The following is a 24,432-nucleotide window of genomic DNA, read 5'->3' as shown; positions in this document are numbered from 1 at the left end:
TCTCCCTCAGCTCACTCTGCCTCTCTATCTGCCTCCTGCCTTTGAAGCCTCCCTGAAAAAAGAAAGCAAGAAATAAAAATGAATACATAAAAATTTAAAAATATAAAATACAAAACAATTTTAAAAAATATTGCTATGGAAACTGTAGTGAGTCACAATGTACCACAGAGTGTATCTTTCTGCCCAAATAGGTTTTTATGAAAACGTTCACCTCAATGAGTCATTGGTCTGCTCGAAGCATCTGGCTTCTGCTACACCATCAATACTAGATCCTCATTGAAACTTTGGCTATTCTGAATTTGCCTTATGTCATGAAAATTCTGCAGCTTTGATTCTACACAACCAGCCTCTTCACTCATCTATTACTTCATAGATGGAATAGATGTTCAGGTGGGCTAACTCCAAAACCTGGATCTGGGTCTGGGTTGTAACTGATTTGGTCAGCCCACCAGCTCTCCTGTGAAAGTGTTATCAAGGACAGCTCTCCCTCTCTGCCCAGGGAAGGAATAAGGCCAGCTCTCATTCCTGTGGCAGCCTGCAAAGGGCAGGTTCAGCTAACCCACACTCACACCATTGGGGGCAACTCTCTTGCACCCATGTCATCAAGGCATGCTCTCTAAGCACTAGAGAGGTGGGGTCAGCTCAACCAAGTGCCACAGCTGGCAAGGGGTCAGTTAAACGTGCTTGTCTGCCACACGTTGCAAGAGGCTGATCAATCTTTCCTTCAATCATGCTTTTGAGGCCAGCTTGCCTGTGCTCATGCCACCAGGGACAGCTCTACTGTGCTGCCCATGAAAGGTGCAGGGCCAGCTCTCTCAAGCACTGCATCTGGTAAGGGTTGGGGCCAGCTTATCCTAGAAAGGGTGGTGTCAGTTGTCCTACCCTTAGGATACCAAGACCAGGGCCAGTTTTTATTGTAGATATATTCCACTTTCTTGATACATTTATTCCCATAGATTGTGTTTTGGGAAGAGCTACTATTAATGTGATATTTTTCCTACTTTTTTCTCAGTAGTTTGTAATTCATACATAGAAAAGCCATTTATATTTGTATGTATTTTATCTTGGAATTTTAATGAGTGAGGCTTTTCTAGTTGAATCTGTAAGGTATTTTCAATTCAAAATTATATTATTTACACATAAGTATAACTTGACATCATCAGTATTTTTTACCATCTCTATCTTTGTTGTGCCTCGTTGTTTTAACTAAGACTATGAAATGGTACAAGGGGGCAAGGATCTTGAGAAAGGAGGATGGAGAAAAATAGAATATATGTACAAAGAAACAGAAAGTAGATTACAGTGGGATAGAATGATACAGAGGTTGAGTGGGAGAGAGATGAGAAGGATGAAGGGGAGAGGGATAAAAATGGGTCTTAACATGCTGTAACAACGTATATTTTTAAAAAATAAAATAAAATCACTTTAGACATATGTAGAGTACAAAGAAATTATTGTTTTCATCAACCCAATGTGCTTACAAATTTCTAAATTCATCTTCACTCAAAACATGAAGTTAACATTGAGTTTTTGTTTAGAGTTTAATAATAGAACTTTTCATTAAAAAGACATTTCTGAGACCTTTAGGATTGTGTTTTACCTAATTTTCAAGTATTGCCATATTTTTAATGAAGTAATGACTGAAATTAATATTAACTCAACAACTGAGTTTGTTTTTGAAAATCTCAACATATGGTGTGAAAGTGATGATATTTATCATCTTCTGATCAGTTAGCACTATACATATGCCTGGATACATGTGCTATACATATATACAATTATTGCAGGCAGTGTAATGTTTTAATGTTTAAATTATAACTTATTTATTATATAAAAGCATTAGTAGTAACAATAATGCTGCTTTCCGATATAGGACATGGGAGTCAGAAGATTGGAACTGTGAAACAGATATTGATCAAGAGAGTTTTAGGGGCTAGAGAGATGGCTCAGCAGTTAAAAACACCGGCTGCTCTTCCAGAGGTCCTGAGTTCAATTCCCAGCAACCACAACCATCTGTTATGGGATCCAGTGCCCTCACCTGGTGTGTGAAGACTGCAACAGTGCACTCAGATACATAAAATAAATATTTTTTTTAAAAGAGAGAGTTTAGGACAGTGAGAAAAGGCAGAGAAGAGCTTTCCCTCATATTGTTAAATGAAAATAGCTAATAAATGCAAATTAGAAACAAAAAGGTGAGGTCAAGTAAAAAAATACCATAAATACGAAGAGTAGGATTTATGCACAATGTGTAAAACATGAACGAAATTTTAGATTTAAAAACTAACCTGTACAAAGTGTGTGTGGGGCTTTGCCTTGATAATAAAAGTGGTCTGATTTCATTTATGGAATTAATGTGATACAAGGTATGCAAGTCAAAGATATCAGACAATAGTATATAAAGCAGAGTAGACTCAATGAAAGTGGAATCCAAAGTATGACAATTAGAACATGGAACCATACTGTGCAGCATTCTCCCTCTTGTGTATGTCTGTATAAAATATATGTATGGAATATTTGTGAAAAAAAGGAAAAATGTAGATATGAAAAATGTCAGCTTTAATGTAAATTGGGGCTGTTTTGTTAGTAGACCCCCATTTTCACTTTATCAAAACATGAAGTTTTGGGATGAAAATATGCAGAAAAGCCGGTTTGCAAATTACACTTGACTTTTCCCCCTAAATTTCAAGGATATGATTAATCTATTAATAATCAAGCATGCAAAACAGCAGTCAATCAACACAAAGACAGACAAATATGTTTAGTGCACCTAATTTTCGACTTTCATGCCATTTTAATGTGGTAGTTACATCTTTTCAAAGAAGCAGTTACATTTTTGTCATCTATGAAATTATATCTATTTTGCCTACACAATTTTTTCATGTAAATAACAGATAATTTTATTGAATACTCTGATCTAATTGCACAGACCAGTATTTTGATTTCAGGCCCCAGATACATTTACTTTTGATTCTTTCTACATTGTTTTTCAAATGTACATTTTTTGTTATTTTGGACTGGATCTATAGACATTTATGAGTATCCATGTGAATGCTGGGAATTGAACCTGGATCCTGCAAAAGAACAACAAGTGCTCTTGATCACTAAGCTCCTTCAAATACACATTTTTAACAGTTTTCATAAAAACAATGTATTATAATTAAAATAAGGTTCATTATACTTGGGTGCATAGAATAAGGCCAGCACAATTTATCAGTACTCTCTCACTTCTATACTTCTATCTACATCCAATCATTCCTTCCTCCTTAAATGAATTCCCCCACCATGGTCCCTTTCTTGTTTCCTGGATACCACATGTAGTACAAGTTATACACAAATGGCTACTGATTCAAAATAATTTTAATGGGTCAATCAACTTTCTTTCAAATGTATTAATATCATTTTTGTTGGCATTTTAATAAAATTCTACCATGAATGTGTAGTTATATTTTCATTACTCACCTAAGATTTCATGATTCATCTAGGATGCTTCCATTTTCTGATGATTGTGAACAGACTAGCAAAGAAAAACAAGTAAATTTCTGGAGATTGTACCAAGAAAAGGTAAAAATGTACATACTTTTCTTGCCTTTTGGTTCCCATAGTAAAATAAGTGAACATTACCACCCCATGCAACTCCAACACACACTAGATAAGTGTTCCTCTTATCCCAATTCCACATCAATCTTTTATTTAATAAAACATCAAAATAATATTTAAAAATTCTGACTGTGGTATGATATTAACAACAAATTTGTCAGGCGTAATTGATAAAATGTAAAGAAAAACTCTAACCTTTCCAGAATATGTTGGACTGTTGAGCAAATAAATCATGTTCAAGATCATTATAGGAAATGGAATTAGAACATTGTCAGAGTGAAAACTATGCTAAATGCCAAATTATCCTGCACACATCCCATATGAAAAAGTTAGCTCTTTGCTTTTTCTGAATGTGCTATTTAGTATTTCCAAGAATAATTCTCTCCTCTCTCTCTCTCTCTCTCTCTCTCTCTCTCTCTCTCTCTCTCTCTCTGTGTGTGTGTGTGTGTGTGCGCGTGTGTGTGTGTGTGTGTGTGTGTGTGTGTGTAACAGATGTGGTTGTTTGAATGATAATGGCTCCGTATACAAGAAAGGCTCATATATGTGAATATTTGATCTGTAGTTCATGAAAACCTTTGAGAAGGATTAGAAAGTGAGACCTTATTTTAATAGGCATGGCATTATTGGAAGAGGTAACTAGGAATAGTCTTTTTTATTATTGAATTTTTAATTTACATTTCAAATGTTATCTCCTTTCCCACATCCAACCACCCACAACTTCCTGCCTCCCCAAACTGAAATTTCCTTACACCGGGGGGCGGGGGTTCAGCCTTGGCAGGACCAAGAGTGTCTCCTTTCTTTGGTGCCCAACAAGGCCATCCTCTGCTACCTATGCAGCTGGAGCCATGGGTCTATCCATGTGTACTCTTTGAATGGTGATTTAGTCCCTAAGAGCTCTGGTTAGTGAGTATTATTGTCTTTGTGGGGTTGCAAACCCCTCAGCTCCTTCAATTCTTTCTTTATCTCCTCCAATGTGGACCCCATTCTTAGTTCAATGGTTGGCTGAAAGCATTCGACTCTGTATTTGTCGTGCTCTAGCAGAGTCTCTCAGGAGACAACTGTTTCAGACTTCTGTCCGTATGCACTTCTTGGCAGCAGCAACATTGTCTGGGTTTGGTTGCATACGTATATGGGCTAGATCCCCAGGTGGGGCAGGTTCTGAATGGTCATTGCTTCAGTCTCTGCTCCAAACTTTGTCTCCATATCTCCCCCTATGAATATTTTTGTTCCCTCTTCTAAGAAGGATTGAAATCTTTCATTTTCCGCACTTTCGTCATGCTTCTTGAGCTTTATGTGGTCTGTGGATTGTATCTTGGGTTATCTGAGCTTTTGGGCTAATATTTACTCATCAGTGAGTGTATACCATGTGCATTTTATTGTGACTGGGTTACCTCACTCAGGATGATATAATCTAGTTCCATCCATTTGCCTATAAACTTCATGAAGTCATTGTTTTTAATAGCTGAGTAGTACTTGATTGTGGAAATGTACCACATTTTCTGTATTCATTCTTTTGCTGAAGGACATCTGGGTTCTTTCCAGCTTCTGGCTACTAAAAATAAGGCTGCTATGAACATAGTGGAGCATGTGTCCTTGTTTTTGTTGGAGCATCATTTGGGTATATGCTCAGGAGTAGTATAGCTGGATCCTCAGGTAATACTATGTCCAAATTTCTGAGGAACCTCCAGAATGATTTCCACTGTGTTTATACCAGCTTGTAATCCCACCAACAATGAAGAATTGTTCCTCTTTCTCCACATTCTTGCCAGCATCTGCTATCACCTGAGTTTTTGATCTTAGCCATTTTGACTGGTGTGAGGTGGAATCTCGGGGTTGTTTTGATTTGCATTTCCCTGACGACTAAGGATGTTGAACATTTCCTTCAGTACTTCTCATCCATTCAATATTCGTCAGCTAAGAATTCCTTGTTTAGCTCTGTACCCCATTTTAATAGGGTTATTTAGCTATCTAGAGTCTTACTTCTTGAGTTTTTTGTATATTTTGGATATTACCCCTCTATTAGATGAAAGATTGCTAAAGATATTTTCCTAATCTGTTGGCTGCCATTTTTTCCTAATGATTGTATCCTTTGTCTTACAGAAGCTTTGCAATTTTATGAGGTCTCATTTGTCAGTTCTTAATCTTAGAGGATAAACCATTAGAGTTCTGTTCAGGACATTTCCACAGTGCCTGTGTTCAAGGTTCTTTCCCACTTTTTCTTCTCTTAGTTTGGTTTCAAAAGTCCACTCTAAGTACAGTCACGCTCTCTCTTTTTCTGCTACCCTGTGGATAGAATGCAAGTTCTTAGTTTACTGTTCCAGCACCATGCGTATTTGCCTGCTCTCTTGCCCCATGTCATAATGGTCATAGACCTACATTCTAGAAATGTAAGCAAGCCTCAGTGTAATGCTTTCTTGCCTTTGTCACAGAGTCTCTTCACAGTTATAGAAATAGCAAAAATTAATAGAAAACTAATTCAATAGGTATCACTGTATTTAGAGAAATATCTGTGTGAATAAAATATATCTAAGCAAAATATTTAAACCTTCATTAGGAATGGAATTGCTTCATCCCCCAGAAGAACTATCTGGCATTTACTATAAAATTGGGCTAATAGACCATTTCTTCTTCACTTTCATATTTGATGTTACCATTAAAAATCTGTAAAAACAAAGAAACAATTAAAGGCAAAAGAAAGTGTGCTATCAAAATTCTTCTTATTCAAATGAAGTCAGCTTCAAACAAGTTGAAAGCTCTGTATTTATGGACCCACAAAAGTGAAACAATAATGTCAGTTACTGCTAAAATTGTGGTTTTTTCCCTCTGTGATTATGTACATGCAATTTTACTGTAAATCTATGATGTTAGTTAATAATCAGCTATTATTCTTTATCCTAGCTAATTTAGTAATAATGAAAAACAGAGACAAAAGTTTATTTAACCACGCTTTATGGCAGTGCCTGGGCAATTTGTTAATCGGCTTTAATCCCCAGAACTAATTTTGTGACCTCACAGCCCAAACTCCCATAATACTTGCATTTAGAGCCTTCCAGGCTTCAGTGGATCTCTCATGATCTGTGCTCTTCTTCCTCCTAATAACTCAATCTGTCTTATGCTTCTCTGTCTCTCTTCTTCTACTCAATGAGAAAGAACCTACCCTAGTCTCTATTCTACCCAGTCATTGGGTGATCAGTATTTACTGAGAAGGCAGAGAATAAATGGAAAGCATTGTTTACACAAAATTGAGACAAACTATTCTTGACAGAAACATTACAGTGCTACATTGTCCAGATTGAAAAAAGGTATGAGGAAAGAGAAATCAGCATTTGAGTAACACAAGAAACAGTTTGTGCACAAAAACATTATGACTATAAATACTTGTACTGGCTAGTTTTGTGTGTCAACTTGACACAAGCTGGATTATCACAGACAATGAGCCTGCACTTCTTTGCTTCATCCATCTTATCTAGTTTGGTGGCTGTATATGTATGGGCCACATGTGGGGCAGGCTCTGAATGGGCGTTGCTTCAGCCTTTGTTCTAAACTTTGCCTCCCTATTCCCTCCCAAGGATATTCTTGTTCCCCCCGCCCTTTTTTCTTTTTTCTTTTTTTCTTTCTTATTGTATTTTGTTTAATCTTGAAAAAATCAGAGAAAGGACTGAAGGAGCTTGAAGGGGCTTGAAACCCCATGTGAAAAACAATGCCAACCAAACAGAGCTTCCAGGGACTAAGCCACTACCCAAAGACAATACATGGACTGACCCTGGGCTCCAAACTCATACGTAGCAATGAATAGCCTAGTGAGAGCACCAGTGGAAGGGGAAGCCCTTGGTCCTGCCAAGACTGAACCCCCAGTAAATATGATTGTTGGGGGGAGGGCAGTAATGAGCGGAGGATGGGGAGGGGAACACCTATATAGAAGGGGAGGAGAATGGGCTAGGTGGATATTGGCCTGGAACCTGGGAAAGGGAATAACAATTGAAATGTAAATAAGAAATACCAAATTTAATGAACATGGAGAAAAACATATACCAAATTATTGATTTGTATAATTCGAAACATTCTTATATTTCTAGTATATGTCCCACTTGATCTTCAATTAATTATTCATTCATTAAATATATTCAGTTTATTATTAATGCGATCTGAACAGGCAAGTTTAATCAAAGTAATTCTTCAACTTAGTTTTTCTCTTCTCTGCTGCCTCAGGACTGTGCCAAGTTGACATTAAGTATTTAAGCAGGACACCTTATTGAGGATTTTTTGTTTCTTTTGTATGTACCACTGATGTTGGTTACAGATAGTTCTTTTTTTCTGTTTTTATAATTTTCCTGTCAGAATACCATGGGTTATTGTTGTATATCCATACAACAATGTAATAATCACCAGAGTCAAGAATAAAATATTGTAGATTTTGCTAGACAAAGATCTGTGGTGGAAGAAGCATTCCATTGAACATAATAGGAAGGCACAGGCCCGTAGGCACATGTGTGCAAGTGCGCACGCGCGTACACACACACACACATACACGCACACACACATACACACACACACAAACACAAACAAAAACCACATACACAGATTATAAATATATACATATATATATATATATATATAGAGAGAGAGAGAGAGAAAGGAGAAAGTATGCTCAATATAATTTACAAATATCTTAATGTAGAAGAGGAAGAAAAAAAGTGGGGAATTAAAATGATATAACAAACTATTTAATTGCCCATTATGGAACTTAAAGATAAAATCAAGTCCCAAAACATAATTAGTAGTCACAATAATTATGAAATGAAATTGAACACATATATTTCATAGCAGTTTGCATGGTCTCTGTGTCCACCATACCTAGCACAGTGATGATTTGCTTGAGGCAAGAAGGAAATTTAATTTAACTTGACTTACTAAGCAGAATTGTATAAACTTTTACCAGATCTGACAATGGATAAAATTTTTAGACATATTTAACAACAATACAACTTTGGAGAAAAAGTTACTTGTGATCTTTATCACAATGATGCTTAAACCAGGAGTACACGGAAACTCTTGAAAGTTCATGGGTTTTTGCAAGTACCTGTGACCACTTCCATAAAAAGGGGTTCTATTTAATGAGAAACAATACTCAGAATAAAGACTGAAGGAGAAATAATATTGGATAAGCATAATAGTGTAGAAATTACACTCTATGACTGATGACCGACTCTATAGATAGCATAGATCTCCAGGAAATTAATTACATTCATTCCCAGTTTTCCGTGCAGAAACACAAACACATTTCCTCCACCAAAGAGACACACCTGTATGTTTATCATTCATGGTTTCCCAGAGTTGATCTATAAGCAAATGTATATCTTCTCTCTATCAGTGCTACCCATCTCGAATTAATACCTCCAGATATTTAAGACACTACACTGACCTTTGCTTAAATGACTAAGATCAAATAAACCTTTGGAATAGTTAGAGATGATGAATGTGGTTATTCATTAGATATTCTGCTACTCTCTCTCTCTCTCTCTGTTATTTTTTTTGAGATGTACATCTGTAATTTTTTTTATTAACTTAAGTATTTCTTATATACATTTCGAGTGTTAATTCCCTTTCCCGGTTGTTTCCGGGCAAACATCCCCCTCCCCCTCCAATTCCTTAGGGGTGTTCCCCTCCCAACCCTCCCCCCCATTGCCGCCCTCCCCCCAACAGTCTAGTTCACTGGGGGTTCAGTCTTAGCAGGACCCAGGGCTTCCCCTTCCACTGGTGCTCTTACTAGGATATTAATTGCTACCTATGAGGTCAGAGTCCAGGGTCAGTCCATGTATAGTCTTTAGGTAGTGACTTAGTCCCTGGAAGCTCTGGTTGCTTGACATTGTTGTACATATGGGGTCTCGAGTCCCTTCAAGCTCTTCCAGTTCTTTCTCTGATTCCTTCAACGGGGGTCCTATTCTCAGTTCAGTGGTTTGCTGCTGGCATTCGCCTCTGTATTTGCTGTATTCTGGCTGTGTCTCTCAGGAGCGATCTACATCCTGCTCCTGTCGGCCTGCACTTCTTTGCTTCATCCATCTTGTCTAATTGGGTGGCTGTATATGTATGAGCCACATGTGGGGCAGGCTCTGAATGGGTGTTCCTTCAGTCTCTGTTTTAATCTTTGCCACTCTCTTCCCTGCCAAGGGTATTCTTGTGCCCCTTTTAAAGAAGGAGTGAAGCATTCACATTTTGATCATCCGTCTTGAGTTTCATTTGTTCTAGGCGTCTAGGGTATTTCAAGCATTTCGGCTAATAGCCACTTATCAATGAGTGCATACCATGTATGTCATTCTGTGATTGCGTTAGCTCACTCAGGATGATATTTTCCAGTTCCAACCATTTGCCTACGAATTTCATAAAGTCATTGTTTTTGATAGCTGAGTAATATTCCATTGTGTAGACATACCACATTTTCTGTATCCATTCCTTTGTTGAAGGGCATCTGGGTTCTTTCCAGCTTCTGGCTATTATAAATAAGGCTGCGATGAACAGAGTGGAGCACGTGACTTTTTTTTTTTGTTGGGGCATCTTTTGGGTATATGCCCAAGAGAGGTATAGCTGGATCCTCAGGCAGTTCAATGTCCAATTTTCTGAGGAACCTCCAGACTGATTTTCAGAATGGTTGTACCAGTCTGCAATCCCACCAACAATGGAGGGGTGTTCCTCTTTCTCCGCATCCTCACCAGCATTTGTTGTCACCTGAGTTTTTGAACTTAGCCATTCTCACTGGTGTGAGGTGAAATCTCAGGGTTGTTTTGATTGTCATTTCCCTTATGACTAAAGATGTTGAATATTTCTTTAGGTGTTTCTCAGCCATTCGGCATTCCTCAGCTGTGAATTCTTTGTTTAGCTCTGAACCCCATTTTTTAATAGGGTTATTTGTTTCCCTGCGGTCTAACTTCTTGAGTTCTTTGTATATTTCGGATATAAGGCCTCTATCTGTTGTAGGATTGGTAAAGATCTTTGACCAGTCTGTTGGTTGCTGTTTTGTCCTAACCACAGTGTCCTTTGCCTTACAGAAGCTTTGCAGTTTTAAGAGATCCCATTTGTCGATTCTTGATCTTAGAGCATAAGACATTGGTGTTTTGTTCAGGAAATTTTTTCCAGTGCCCATATGTTCCACATGCTTCCCTAGTTTTTCTTCTAATAGTTTGAGTGTGTCTGGTTTGATGTGGAGGTCCTTGATCCACTTGGACTTAAGCTTTGTACAGGGTGATAAGCATGGATCGATCTGCATTCTTCTACATGTTGACCTCCAGTTGAACCAGCACCATTTGCTGAAAATGCTATCTTTTTTCCAGTGGATGGTTTTGGCTCCTTTGTCAAAAATCAAGTGCCCATAGGTGTGTGGGTTCAATTCTGGGTCTTCAATTCTATTCCATTGGTCTATCTGTCTGTCTCTGTACCAATACCATGCAGTTTTTATCACTATTGCTCTGTAATACTGCTTGAGTTCAGGGATAGTGATTCCCCCTGAAGTCCTTTTATTGTTGAGGATAGTTTTAGCTATCCTGGGTTTTTTGTTATTCCAGATGAATTTGCAAATTGTTCTTTCTAACTCTTTGAAGAATTGGATTGGTATTTTGATGGGGATTGGATTGAATCTGTAGATTGCTTTTGGCAAAATGGCCATTTTTACTATATTAATCCTGTCAATCTATAAGCATGGGAGATCTTTCCATCTTCTGAGGTCTTCTTCAATTTCTTTCTTCAGTGTCTTGAAGTTCTTATTGTACAAATCTTTTACTTGCTTGGTTAAAGTCACACCGAGATACTTTATATTATTTGGGTCTATTATGAAGGGTGTCGTTTCCCTAATTTCTTTTTTGTGTAGAGAAAGGCTACTGATTTATTTGAGTTAATTTTATACCCAGCCACTTTGCTGAAGTTGTTTATCAGCTTTAGTAGTTCTCTGGTGGAACTTTTGGGATCACTTAAATATACTATCATATCATCTGCAAATAGTGATATTTTGACATCTTCTTTTCCGATCTGTATCCCCTTGACCTCCTTTTGTTGTCTGATTGCTCTGGCTAGAACTTCAAGAACTATATTAAATAAGTAGGGAGTGTGTGGGCAGCCTTGTCTAGTCCCTGATTTTAGTGGGATTGCTTCAAGTTTCTCTCCATTTAGTTCAATATTAGCAACTGGTTTGCTGTATATGACTTTTACTATGTTTAGGTATGGGCCTTGAATTCCTATTCTTTCCAGCACTTTTATCATGAAGGGGTGTTGAATTTTGTCAAATGCTTTCTCAGCATCTAATGAAATGATCATGTGGTTTTGTTCTTTCAGTTTGTTTCTATAATGGATCACGTTGATGGTTTTCTGTATATTAAACCATCCCTGCATGCCTGGGATGAAGCCTACTTGATCATGGTGGATGATTGTTTTGATGTGCTCTTGGATTCGGCTTGCCAGAATTTTATTGAGTATTTTTGCGTCGATATTCATAAGGGAAATTGGTCTGAAGTTCTCTTTCTTTGTTGGGTCTTTGTGTGGTTTAGGTATAAGAGTAATTGTGGCTTCATAGAAGGAATTCGGTAGTGCTCCATCTGTTTCAATTTTGTGGAATAGTTTGGATAATATTGGTATGAGGTCTTCTATGAAGGTCTGATAGAATTCTGCACTAACCCCGTCTGGACCTGGGCTCTTTTTGGTTGGGAGACCTTTAATGACTGATTCTATTTCCTTAGGAGTTATGGGGTTTTTTAACTGGTTTATCTGTTCCTGATTTAACTTCGGTACCTGGTGTCTGTCTAGGAAATTGTCCATTTCCTGTAGATTTTCAAATTTTGTTGAATATAGGCTTTTATAGTAAGATCTGATGATTTTTTGAATTTCCTCTGAATCTATAGTTATGTCTCCCTTTCCATTTCTGATTTTGTTAATTTGGACACACTTTCTGTGTCCTCTCATTAGTCTGGCTAAGGGTTTATCTATCTTGTTGATTTTCTCAAAGAACCAAATTTAGGTTCTGTTGATTCTTTCCATGGTCCTTTTTGTTACTACTTGGTTGATTTCAGCTCTGAGTTTGATTATTTCCTGCCTTCTACTCCTCCTGGGCGTAATTGCTTCTTTTTGTTCTGGAGCTTTTAGGTGTGCTGTCAAGCTGCTGACATATGCTCTTTCCTGTTTCTTTCTGCAGGCACTCAGCGCTATGAGTTTTCCTCTTACCACACCTTTCATTGTGTCCCATAAGTTTGGGTATGTTGTACCTTCGTTTTCATTAAATTCTATAAAGTTTTTAATTTCTTTCTTTATTTCTTCCTTGACCAGGTTATCATTGAGTAGAGCATTGTTCAATTTCCACGTATATGTGGGCATTCTTACCTTATTGTTATTGAAGACCAGTTTTAGGCCGTGGTGGTCTGATAGCACGCATGGGATCATTTCTATCTTTCTGTAACTGTTGAGGCCCGTTTTTTGACCAATTATATGGTTAATTTTGGAGAAAGTACCATGAGGAGCTGAGAAGAAGGTGTATCCTTTTGCTTTAGGATAGAATGTTCTATAAATATCTGTTAAGTCCATTTGGCTCATGACTTCTCTTAGTCTGTCTACGTCTCTGTTTAATTTCTGTTTCCATGATCTGTCCATTGATGAGAGTGGGGTGTTGAAATCTCCTACTATTCTTGTGTGAGGTGCAATGTGTGTTTTGAGCTTTAGTAAGTTTTCTTTTACGTATGTAGGTGCCCTTGTATTTGGGGCATAGATATTTAGGATTGAGAGTTCATCTTGGTGGATTTTCTCTTTGATGAATATGAAGTGTCCTTCCTTATCTTTTTGGATGACTTTGAGTTGAAAATTAATTTTATTTGATATTAGAATGGCTACTCCAGCTTGCTTCTTCAGACCATTAGCTTGGAAAATTGTTTTCCAGCCTTTCACTCTCAGGTAGTGTCTGTCTTTGTCTCTGAGGTGTGTTTCCTGTAGGCAGCAGAATGCAGGGTCCTCGTTGCGTATCCAGTTTGTTAATCTATGTCTTTTTATTGGGGAGTTGAGGCCATTGATGTTGGGAGATATTAAGGAATAGTGATTATTGCTTCCTGTTATATTCATATTTGGATGTGAGGTTATGTTTGTGTGCTTTTCTTCTCTCTTTTTTTTTTTTTTGTTGCCAAGACGATTAGTTTCTTGCTTCTTCTAGGTTATAGCTTGCCTCCTTATGTTGGGCTTTACCATTTATGATCCTTTGTAGTGCTGGATTTGTAGAAAGGTATTGTGTAAATTTGGTTTTGTCATGGAATATCTTGGTTTCTCCATCTATGTTAATTGAGAGTTTTGCAGGATACAGTAACCTGGGCTGGCATTTGTGTTCTCTTAGGGTCTGTATGACATCAGTCCAGGATCTTCTGGCCTTCATAGTTTCTGGCGAAAAGTCTGGTGTGATTCTGATAGGTCTGCCTTTATATGTTACTTGACGTTTTTCCCTTACTGCTTTTAATATTCTTTCTTTATTTTGTGCTTTTGGTGTTTTGACTATTATGTGACGGGAGGTGTTTCTTTTCTGGTCCAATCTATTTGGAGTTCTGTAGGCTTCTTGTATGTCTATGGGTATCTCTTTTTTTAGGTTAGGAAAGTTTTCTTCTATGATTTTGTTGAAGATATTTACTGGTCCTTTGAGCTGGGAGTCTTCACTCTCTTCTATACCTATTATCCTTAGGTTTGATCTTCTCATTGAGTCCTGGATTTCCTGTATGTTTTGGACCAGTAGCTTTTTCCGCTTTACATTATCTTTGACAGTTATGTCAATGATTTCTATGGAATCTTCTGCTCCTGAGATTCTCTCTTCCATCTCTTGTATTCTGTTGGTGAAGCTTGTATCTACAGCTCCTTGTCTCTTCTTTTGGTTTTCTATATCCAGGGTTGTTTCCATGTGTTCTTTCTTGATTGCTTCTATTTCCATTTTTAATTCCTTCAACTGTTTGATTGTGTTTTCCGGGAATTCTTTCAGGGATTTTTGTGTCTCCTCTCTATGGGCTTCTACTTGTTTCTTTATGATTTCCTGGAATTCTTTCAGGGATTTTTGTGACTCCTCTCTATGGGCTTCTACTTGCTTATATATGATTTCCTGGAATTCTTTCAGTGTTTTTTGCGATTCCTCTCTGTAGGCTTCTACTTGTTCTCTAAGGGAGTTCTTCACGTCTTTCTTGAAGTCCTCCAGCATCATGATCAAATATGATTTTGAAACTAGATCTTGCTTTTCTGGTGTGTTTGGATATTCCAGGTTTTTTTGATGGGAGAATTGGGCTCCGATGGTTCCATGTAGTCTTGGTTTCTGTTGCTTGGGTTCCTGCGCCTGCCTCTCGCCATCAGATTATCTCTAGTGTTACTTTGTTCTGCTATTTCTGACAGTGGCTAGACTGTCCTATAAGCCTGTGTGTCAGGAGTGCTGTAGACCTCTTTTCTTGTTTTCTTTCAGCCAGTTATGGGGACAGAGTGTTCTGCTTTCGGGCGTATAGTTTTTCCTCTCTACAGGTCTTCAGCTGTTCCTGTGGGCCTGTGTCTTGAGTTCACCAGGCAGGTCACCTGCAGCAGAAACGTTGGTCCTACCCGAGGTCCCGAGGCTCAAGTTCGCCTGCAGGGCGCTGCCCCCGAGCTCTCTGTGGTGGCAGCAACCAGGAAGATCTGTGCTGCTGTTTCCTGGAGCCTCAGTGCACCAGGGTTCCAGATGGCGTCCGTTCTTCCCCTCTGGCGTCTGAGATGTGTGCAGAGTGCAGTCTCTTCTGGTTTCCCAGGCGTGTCTGCCTCTCCGAAGGTTTAGCTCTCCCTCCCACGGGATTTGGGTGCCGAGAACTGTTTATCCGGTCTGTTTCCTTCAGGTTCCGGCGGTGTCTCAGAGGCAGCTGTCCTGCCGCTCCTGGGCCCTCCCCCACGGGAACCCAGAGGCCTTATACAGTTTCCTCTTGGGCCAGGGATGTGGGCAGGGGTGGGCAGTGTTGGTGGTCTCTTCTGCTCTGCAGCCTCAGGAGTGCCCACCTGACTAGGCGGTGAGGTCTCTTTCCCACGGGGTCTGGCTCAAGCCACAGTTTGCTCACCTTGCCCAGAACCATATTAAACCAGCTCTCAGCACTCCATATGTTATTTTGTTTATTTGGTATGGTTTAGTTTTCTTTTTTTCCCTTTCGTATTCCCAGGAGCCTTTGCTGGCTACTTTATAAATAATCACCACTCTATAAATTCTTATATCTAGGGAATGAATATTTTCTAATTCATGTGATTTGAGACATCAAATTAACTGTCAAAAATTTGGGGCTAGAGTTTTAGTACAATACTAGTGTTTATTTAACATGAATATCCTGAGAATTTGAGTCTAGGAACTGCAAAGGTACAAACAAATGTCCATTCAAATGCACAAAGCAAAACACTTTTTCTCCTTTTCTAGGTAGGTTAGAAGACATAAGCTATGCCCTTTGGCGAAGTCCTGAATCTTTAAGTTTTGTGTAAACATGACCACTCAGACTGGGACAGTTGAACAATGAAACACTACCATGAATGGAGTTATTATATGTGATATCCTACCTAACTTGTTTGAATTTAAATGCACATTTACAGCTTCTAAAATTAGCTCAACTGATAACTTATCAAATTTAAAATAATTCTTTGAAACATGTCATCTGAAAGGCTAATGTTGATAGACTCTCTTTATGAATAAATATAACATCCGGACTTCAACTTCTCATTACTGAATATTGACCTTCACATGTAATTTTCATATTCTAATACTTTATCATAATCTTTTTAAAAAATCACTGAATGTAGGGTTCTCTTATGAAAGGCAATTTAATGCTACTTGTAAATTGGATATTTACTAACACTGTGTAGAAATTATTTCTCTCACAAATTCTGTCTTTAGGTGTCTAACATACTTTTGTAAATAATACTTTAAATGTTATTGTAATATTTTTCTTTCCCTTTTCTTCCTCCAGATCTTCCCAAATACTCTCCTTAATGCCCTTGCAAATTTTGAAAAGTAAAGATACATAAACTACTTTGGAATCAGCAACACATTATAAGTCATTAAACAAAAAGGATTTCCCATAAGGAACTTAGCATCTGTATATGATAGACAAGGAGCCATATTAGACTGTCCAAGTTGTAAAATTTTCAAATGATAATTATATTTTTAAAATCATTTGTGCTATAGATTAATGACTTGGAATGATTTGAATATCAGGATTATCATTATTGATAGATTATTCTTTCTTCTTTAGAAGCTTGGATATTGTGATTTATCAGTATCTCATTCAGGAATAAAAATATCTTAATGATAGCTTTCCAAATAAAATGAAGATTAATCATTTACTACAAACTTCTGCCTGAAATTTTAGTTTTATCTCCTTAGAATGATAATGCAACTTAGACTAACTATTTTATTGTGCAATAATGCAGGCATTCATCTCCAGGTCCAGTTACACTGAACCGACAGGTAGTTATTTAGGGAGACCTTCCACAGGGAGTGATTTGAGTCCCATCTGTTTAAGAACTGGCTGCCAGTGATAGCAAAAGATAGGAAAGATCCATCATTGTAAGTGAGGGATCAATGACTGAGATCACAAGTTGAGAGAGTGTTATTTTGTATTGGGGAAAAGTCAGAATGATATTGACCCTTTCTAAGTCAAAAGGAATTGGATTTAAGGGACACAGTTCTTTCTGTGAGTTCTCCATGTACCTTGTTAAAGTCATTCAAACAGCAGTTACACGAGACACTTCAAGTCAGTATGTATCATTAAAAAGAATAAAAGTATGCCCGTCAACCACTCTTCATAGAAATAAAAAAAAAAGGAAAAAAGAAGTCAGCTACATGATTCCAGTTCCTCCTTTACCCTCTGAGGTAAAAATCACAATTTTGTTGCCACAACCAGATGCGCACTGTACTTCAATAGACTATAGTAGAGTCTTGAGACCATGAACTTTTACATAAGGAATGTTCAGGAATTAGCTTCTGTGTCAACCTCCTCAAATAAATGTGATAGTGAGGTAATCTGTCGCTCCTGTAATTAATTAAGAATAAGAATTGTTGCAGCATTTAGCCTTAAATCAGAATCAAACCTTCAATATTGTGTTCAACAATATAATATCAGACGCTTATCAAGTGTTTTTATATGCAGAAAGAAAAGGCAATTATGAACCAAGTTCTATAAAATACCAATCTGAATATTTTACATCAAAGTGATTTCCAGTATTCAACATAACTCTTTCGGTACTGAATATTCTGAAGGCTTAAAATCAGTCTTTTTGGCTCTCTTGTCACTTCACATGCTACTACAGCTCAGACAACTACAGTGCAATGCAGTTATGAATTTTCTGTAAGTTGGCAAGGTGCAAAATATTGCATTCTTTCTAGCAGTATCAAAGCATTCCCTCTTATGATTTTATGTATACAATGTATAGTATGTCTACAACATGTCCAGTTTAGTTTAAACCAAACATCTATGTGAAATCTTCTTGATTATTGGATTACAACTAAAAATTGTAAGTGCTTCCCCTCAACTCTGGCTTAACTAGAAACCTCTCTAGAGTTCTCATTTAATTAAATATTCTAAATTGCATTCCTGGAAATCCAACTAAAATAAAGTCTAATCTTTTAAAATCTAATACAATTTAGTAGAATATAATTTTCCTGTCTAAATTTAATTTCTCTTATTTTGCTTATAATAGTGTGTGTTCATTGACTATAACTATCACTAATAAAAAATGGTTTGGAATATGTTAAGTTTACTGCAATTCCCAAATAAAGGATGTACAACATGAACATTTACAAATTATACTTGTAATGGAAATGGATTTAAAATTATATTTAAAACCTCTGGAATTTTGATAGTTAAAAACATTAGAAGATGCCTATTTAGATGTCAGAAGAGATCTGAATTATGACAGCAGAAATATATTTCAGGAGATGGAAATGATTCAGAAAACTTGCTGTTCTTGTAGTTACTTGAATATTTTCCTACCTGGTGGTCATAACCATCTGTAATTCCAGATCAAAGAAATATAATACCATCTTATGGCTTATTCAGGCTTTTTGTACAAAACAGATGTGCATATGTGCAAGCAAGCTTACACAAATGCACTTTCTTTGAAAATAAATTTAAAATAAAATAATGTAGACTCATATATATTTTAGGTATATTCACAATGACCTCCACTCAACAAACTGTTTAAATGTTTTTCATATTAAATTCTATAAATACTGCTTTGAGCATATTGCCTTATAGGCAGGCAGAAATACTAAAACTGTAGTCTAACTAATATGTCAATTTAAAAAAGAGAATAACTTAAAAACTAGAAAGTACATATTCTTAGAAAAGTTTTAAATAAGAAATGGCATGACAAAATGATGTTTAAAACATAATAGTAATATACAGAGAGTGTAGGGGCTGGAGTCAAGAATATTAAGGTTAATGATGCTCACAAATATATATATATATATATATGTATATATATGTATATATATCAAGATCATTTATGGGAGAATGGTGTAAAGTTTTAGGGGAGAATGTCAGAGAGATTTCTGTTAATGAGCAGTAAACTTTAGGATAAGGACATGAAGAAAAGCTTTTATATAAGACTATAATGGATATGAAACTCTTTGATATAGAGTTATATGGAGCTAAAAAAGGGCAAATGTGTGTTTTGTGATAAAGAATTAATGTTAAATGAGACATAGTCTCCTATGCAGGAATTGGGCAAGAAGAGGTAAGAAACCGTAGTAAAAAGAACCCAATGATATAACATCCTTAGATATGTGCTTTGGGGAATTCACCTAGGCTATTTTCTAGGCTGTAAGTAAAAATAGAAGTAAACTTTTAAAAATGCATTTACTTCAGAGTAGTAATTCACACCCTGGTAGAAGTAATCTCAAGCGAGAGCTAAGAGAGCTTACTCCTGCTCAATTCATAGTGTTACCAGAAGAAAGACAAGGGTGTCTTTACAGAATAAGGAGGAGTAGGGTTTAAAATAATAGAAACACGCTCTGGGCAAACTTGAGGCTAGGTTTCTTCTCTCTCTCTCTCTCTCTCTCTCTCTCTCTCTCTCTCTCTCTCTCTCTCTCTCTCTCCCTCTCTCTCTCTCTCATATGCACTGCCCTGGCAAAAGAGGGATATAACCCATCCATTGTCTTTTCTCCACAGTTAGAGAGTATCATGACTTCCAAATCTTTTCCTCAAAATAACAAGGTTTCTATTCAAAATTCTGCTCTGCAGATGAAAAAAAATACTCTTTTTTTAAAAAAAATCTCAGTATCCTTTAGCAATGCAAGAAGCATTTCTCATACATGTGTTGATTGACACACAGCATTTATCAAATCATTTTCTCTATACAACCATTGAGGATGTAGAAAATCCACAGTTAGGATTTCAAATGCAAACAGGATTCCATCAGTTAAAAGATCCAAAATGACATTCTGAAAGAAGGTGAGGCTTCTTCACGTTATTGCTGGGATAAAATTGTAACTCTTGACATTGTTCAAATCTCATCTAGTCATTTTCTTACCTTTCTTCAAGACATTTTTCATATATCATTGTATCTACTTCATTGAGTTTCTTCATGATCAAATATTTGAGGTATATGTTAAAATGTAAGATTATATACATAATAAATGTCCTATAAGAAATGTATAATTTTATTTCCGAAACAGAAATATTGACATCTATCCTAAGAGAAACAAATTTAAAAATTATCCCATTTATTATTATCATTATTGACGCTGTTCAATGTTTCTAATTGTGATAATTTAAATTCTCAAAGGATTGTTGTTGAATCCTTTGTGAATTTTGGCACTATTCATCCATCACTAAGCATTTCCACTAAATTCATCAAATAATATGTATGTGTATGATCACACACACAGAGGTGTTATAGAGAAGTCAGTATAAAGTTTCCTGTAATATAAGGTTTCTAATGAATTTAATTTCCTACATATTTTTTCACCAAATCAAAATTGGTATGAAAATATTATACTACATATTTGTGTTGCATTTCTTGTTTCTAGACCACAATGATTATAACTGCAGATACATTGAAATTGCACCAGGAGTTCTAACTCAAAGGCCAGGCATTTCTCTATGTGCTTTGGAAGCTGTTCTCCTTTAATACCCACCACCCTCACTCCTCTGATGATTAAAGGGCTTGAGTCAAAGGGTGGCCAAGGCTAATATACTTAATTCTTGATCCAAGTTTCAGGTCCACAGTGAGCACTAAAAGGGTCTCCAAGTAGTAATTATACCAGGCAATTATAGAGAAGGCTCCAATTACATGATATTCGCAGGGAACATAATTTGCATCAATTAAGGTCATTGTTATCAATATTTAGAATCAATTTATGTAAATTTGAACGGCTATATTTTGAAACTTGATTATGGGCCACCTACACCCTTAAAATAAATGCTTCCATCTGGGAAACAGAAATTGTTATTCACTTCCTGTCCCGTAATCTGAAAATGCCTGGCTTTTGTAAATTAATTTGTCATACATAATTCAGAAAACATTTTTTTGCTTCTGTCAGTTGTCTTTGCTGAAAACCTCCATCTTTCCCATTGCATTTCTTTCTAAGTATCATTTGTATGTCCAATATTTATTAAAAAAAAGAGGAGGAGACTGGAATGAAAAGGAAGGTAGATAGGAGGGAGAGAGATAAGCTGTGGCAGGTCAATGGAGGATGACCTAAAGATCTCGCTCTGTGCATTTACAGGTTGTTATCAATGTTCTTAAGGGATGGATGGTACCAGGCTTTGTATGTTTAAGTGGGCAATTATATCTTTTCAGTTGGATCTAAATATATATATATTCATATATACAATATATATTCATATATACATATATATGTATGTATTTTGTGTACTCATCACCTGCATTCTTTCCTATCATACTGGTGAACTTCCTCCTGCCTATGTCAACTCTCCTGCTTTTAGGTATCTCTCTCTCTCTCCCCTCTCTCCCTCCTTCCCTCCCTCCCTCCCCCTCTCCCTCTCCCTCTTCCCTCCCTCTCCCTTTCATAAATACACACATACACACACACCCCATGTAGATTCCACTCCACCTGAAAATGAGAAATATAGATTTTCAACAGTTTTGCAGCTACAGGTTTCACTGTGTTTCATGTGAAACTATGTGGTTGGATATGCTCTACCTTACTGAAATAACTGCATTTCAAGCAGGTAATTTTTATCAACTTATACTAACTCTGTACTTATACATATGATCTTTTCTATTATGATTATTTGTGTGGGTTTCACACTTTAGCATATTTTATTTTTATATGCTTTTTATTCTTTCAAAAATTCACTAATACACACAATGTAGATGAGAATGTTCACCTCACATTCTCCCTTCTACCTTCTCTTCCTTATATCCAGCAAGAATAATTTATCTCTCACACTCCTTTTCTTCCTCTCTTGCTCTTTCTCTCCTTCTCCCTTTCGCACATTTATCCTTATATTCTTTTAATAAAACCACCCACTCTTTTAGTGCTGCCTACATGCCATGACTGTGGTTCCATCCATTGGATTATAGAATGTTTGCTAGCGTTCTCATTCCCAGAGGAGAATGATGGTCTTTCTCTAAGTAGCTATGAGATGCCAATAGTTCTTCAGTGAGTTATGGGGCTCGGTGAGTTCCTCCTTCACCCATGGCTGAGTTCTGGATGGCTTGATCTAATTTAGATTTTGTTTAGATAGCAACTATTGGAATTTCATGAATTTATTGGCCATATCTTGACAAGAAGACAACATTTCACAGTGTGTTCCTTATCTGCTACTTATGACATTCTCTCTACTTTCTTTTGCCAATGTATTAAAAATCTTAGCAAAGTATTCTTTAATATAACTGAAAGGTTGTTATTTTTGTGGTAATTCTAAATATAATTTGCTTATTTTTAAATCAAAGCTATTAAATGTGTTTTACTTTGTTCCGTATTATAGGCAAAATTTTGAGAACATTAACTATGGCAACCTCTGATTCATTATTCAACTTAATTTTATCTTCTGCTCATGAAATGGAATTACTGATTCCAAAATTTATGTTTTAACACATTTATCCATTCACACGCTCTACTTCTATACTTTTCGTTGTATGTTTCAGTTTCTTTTTGTTATTATTTCATTATTGCTTTTTACAGACTTCCAATAAAAAAGGTAAAAACAGTTGTTGTTTTGTTTGAAATAATTTTTTCATATCTTAGCATTTTTAGATCTCTTGCTCCCAAGTACAATGATTTTAACAAGATTAGCAGGCAAACTTATCTTGATATGAAATTGAGATATTTCTACTTAGACATATGTTTCCATGGAAAGTCTACCTAAGATGGACTATACCTTGTTGACTATTACAAAGAGATCAGATTTCTTTCTGTTCTTACAATATTGCTTTTGGTTTTATGATGCAATAAAAAACAGAAACTTCACATTGTAACTCAAAAGTACACACAGTCATTATTTGTCCTTCTAAAATCAATACAATTCTAAAATATGATTATATATGAATTTTCTGCCTCTGTTACCAAATCTTTTGTATATTTATGTATTTTGGAAAGATAGATTTGAATAAGCCTTCAGCTGAGGGCCAAAGTCCTTAACTAAAATGGAAGCTGGAATATGTGTTCATAAAGTAAACAATGATGATGGCAGCTACTACAGAAAAAGGCCTTTCAAAGCATGGTTTTTAAAATTATTTTATTTCTCACTCAGAGATATATTGAACACACACTTAAAGACTGATCAACCGGGTAACAGCTCAAGCTGAACAGCCCAAAGCCATACATTGTCCATTTCTCAGGGCCAGCTTATAAAGGCTAAAACCACACAAGCCTCAATGATTTCACAAGAATATGCTAGAAGTGCTGCCCAGTGGTTGGTCTTATATAATTTGACATAGTGATGAAAATGATGCCGGTCATCTGAGCCAAAGTGTGCATTCCTGCTATAACCCAGACAACTTCTTAATGGCTCATTAAGTATCTAATTAGGCATATATCCCTCTTGGACTCATGATCACAATCCCACCCAGTAGAAATATTTTCAACATAATTATTACTCTTCATAGATATTAGAGGGATAATTGTGTTTGAGAAAAAAAGATTATAATTTAGGCATGGTGTCACTGATTTTTGTTTTGCGGAAAGTGTCTCAATATAAAGTAGTATAGAATCTGGTAATCCCACAGCTTAACTCTAGAAGGAAAGCCTGCCTGTCTGTATCCCAGGATGCCTGAATCTCTGACACAAGGGTTTGCTTGAGCCCAGCCTAGTCAGCAGAGTAAGTCCTGTCTCAAGAAAGAAATAAAAAAAAAAATAATGAGAGCTGGGATATGTAGTTGTTGATGTCGTCCCCCACCCAACATAGCATAGCTGTAGCCATTTTATTCCATGCAACCAGCTATTTCAGTGTTCCTGTGATATACCAGTCAATCACTGACAACACAAAAATAACTTGACTCAGAGCAGGGTCACATTAACTATATACTCTTATATTCTATATGTTATAAGATTTCTTTCTTTTTTTCCTTCATCTTTATTAACTTGGGTATTTCTTATTTCCATTAGATTGTTATTCCCTTTCCTGGTTTCCAGGCCAACATCACCATGACCCCCCTTCTATATGGGTGTTCCCCTCCCCGTCCTCCCCCCATTACAGACCTCCCCCAACAATCCCATTCACTGGGGGTTCAGTCTTGGCAGGACCAAGGGCTTCCCCTTCTACTGGTGCCCTTACTAGGTTATTCATTGCTACCTATGAGGTCAGAGTCCAGGGTCAGTCCATGTATAGTCTTTGGGTAGTGGCTTAGTCCCTGGAAGCTCTGGTTGCTTGGCAT

The 24,432-nt window shown here is 36.7% G+C and overlaps 1 long non-coding RNA gene across 1 annotated transcript in view; it reads right to left on the bottom strand.

Annotated features, from left to right (window-relative positions):
- The window catches only part of LOC134480983 (uncharacterized), a 308,633-nt gene that overhangs the window by 146,682 nt on the left and 137,519 nt on the right, over positions 1–24,432 (bottom strand). The window contains exon 3 of the long non-coding RNA XR_010056095.1: positions 3,460–3,514. This is a non-coding gene — a long non-coding RNA (uncharacterized LOC134480983). The remainder of the gene's footprint in view (positions 1–3,459; positions 3,515–24,432) is intronic.

Source organism: Rattus norvegicus, chromosome 11, assembly GCF_036323735.1.
Source record: "Rattus norvegicus strain BN/NHsdMcwi chromosome 11, GRCr8, whole genome shotgun sequence".
Taxonomy (NCBI): Eukaryota; Metazoa; Chordata; class Mammalia; order Rodentia; family Muridae; genus Rattus; species Rattus norvegicus.
The sequence above is the reverse complement of the archived record's forward strand: the minus strand, read 5'-3'. Positions and strand labels throughout refer to the sequence as shown.